At 32.9% G+C, this 2,265-nt stretch overlaps 1 protein-coding gene across 1 annotated transcript in view; it reads right to left on the reverse strand.

Annotated features, from left to right (window-relative positions):
* The window catches only part of LOC106688527 (zinc finger autosomal protein), a gene marked incomplete at its 3' end in the record, with an annotated part of 31,843 nt that overhangs the window by 8,172 nt on the left and 21,406 nt on the right, over nt 1–2,265 (reverse strand). The gene's annotated exons all lie outside the window — the stretch shown is intronic.

Consider the following 2,265-nt stretch of genomic DNA (forward strand, 5'->3'; position numbering starts at 1 on the left):
GTATGAATGGACATTATATGCCTCTTCAAATCACCACTCTGTGCTGCCTTATAATCACAATGAGGACAGTTATGAGGTCTATCACCAGTATGAATAGACATTATATGCCTCTTCAAATGACCACTTTGTGTTCCTTTATAATCACAATGAGGACACTTATAATTTCTTTCATCAGTATGAACGGATATTATATGCTTCTTCAAATAACTACTCTGTGTTGCCTTATAATCACAATGAGGACACTTATGAGGTCGATCACCAGTATGAAGAGACATTACATGTCTTTTCAAAGAACCAACTTGTGTTGCCTTATAATCACAATGAGGACACTTATGAGGTCTATCACCAGTATGAAGGGACATATGTGTTTTCAAAGTACCACTTCGTGTTGCCTTGTAATCACAATGAGGACATTTGTGAAGCTTCTCGCCTGTATGAAAAGACATTATATGATTTTTCAAATGAATAATTTGTTTTGCTTTATAATCACAATGAGGACACATATGGGGCCTCTCATCAGTATGAAGGGACATTATATGGTTTTTCAAATGATCAACTCGTGTTGATTCAAAATCGCAATGAGGACATTTTTGGGACTTCTCACTATTGTGAACACTCATTTTGTGTGCTTTGATATGATTTTCTTCTGTAACTCTATATTCACAATCAGGACAGTTATGAGATTTGTTACAAACTGAATGAGTGATTACACATTCTTTCTTCAAATTGATGTTACTAGTAGATTCCAAAACAAACTGCTTCACCTCCTTTGGCTGGTACAGGGAATCATAGGCCCCTAAAACCAATAAACATTTCTGCATTAAAAATAAATTTTAAAAAAAGGCAATGAGAGTTGAGTTTAACAACTGTTTATTGCTTTATATAGCTTTTTGGTAATTCTTTATTTTCGGACCCTTATGAAGTCTCTCTTATGAAGGGTCATTATATGTATTTTCAAATGATCAACCCAGGTTGCTTCATAATTGCAATGAGGAGGCTTATGAGACTTCTTGTTTGGATGATTAGTCATTATATGATTTCAAATGACCAATTTCTGTTGCTTCATAATGAAAATGAGGACACGTGAGGCTACTCACCAGTATGAAGGGCCATTATATGTAGTTTTAAATAACTCACTGTTGGTCTTTCAAAGTCACATTGAGGACAATTATTATGATGCTGCATTACATGATTTTTTTAAATGATACATCTGTGTAGCGATATGAGGCTGGCATTGTGAGTCCTTTCACTTATATACTTTGACCTCAAGGTGTCTGGCTTGGCTTGAAATAGCTTGAAGACATTCACTGATTTTTCATGTTTTTTTTCTGAATTTTTCCAATCAAGCAAAATTTACTTGAATTGATATCAGACATGCATCAAACATTGAATATTATACATTATTCACTACTATCGTTTTTTGACCAATTAAAATAACTTATCAAATCTTGATAAAGTTAAACTTTGAATTGGGAGTAGGATGTTTCCAAAGTTAATTATTGGCCACTGATATTAAAAAACAAATTCTGATACAAAAAAATATTATATATTGTAATATGCTCTTTTTTAAGTAAATAGTATATTTTGATGTGTAAAGGGTTTTTGATATGTTTTATTTTATGTATCATTTTAATATTGTTCATTTGTTTTGTTTATCCAAAAAGCAAGCTAACCAATTTTCATTGTTTAAAATAACTTCGTGATCCAAAACAAAACCAAGATGGCGGTACGTATTCTTCAGTCGACAAGTCCGTTGAATCAAGGCCATGAATAAGCAGATTCAAATATCATAAAAACTATTTTAACTCGTCCCATCATAATTGAAAATAGAGTAAATTAAAGGAAAAATAGAAATCAAGAAATAGTGCAAATGAATTATATCCAGAAAATAAATCATTTGGAAAAATCCCTAACTGTTGTGCGACAATCGATGTTTACATGTAACCTGGAGGCAGGTTTTCGTTTTGGAGATTCTTTGGTTGTGTGGACGGGCAGGTGAAAGGATGTCTCCAGGATGAGGAGGTCCTCATGAATTTCTGTCCAGCAAGAAGAGGAAGCCATTTTGGACGCTAGGACAATAACATTAAGAACAAAGAAGATACCAGGAATCAACAAAAGAAGATCGCGAACTTGGTTAGTTTTGCTATACATAAAAATAGATTCATGTATAAAATAGATTTTAATTTAATTAATTGTAATTATTGTAAGTGTCTGTTTTTCTGATTGCCTAGCAACCCGCCCTGAGATTAAGTCTTTTTGTATTAT

This window comes from Halyomorpha halys, unplaced genomic scaffold (assembly GCF_000696795.3).
Source record: "Halyomorpha halys isolate HHAL.00 unplaced genomic scaffold, Hhal_1.1 Scaffold1147.1, whole genome shotgun sequence".
Taxonomy (NCBI): Eukaryota; Metazoa; Arthropoda; class Insecta; order Hemiptera; family Pentatomidae; genus Halyomorpha; species Halyomorpha halys.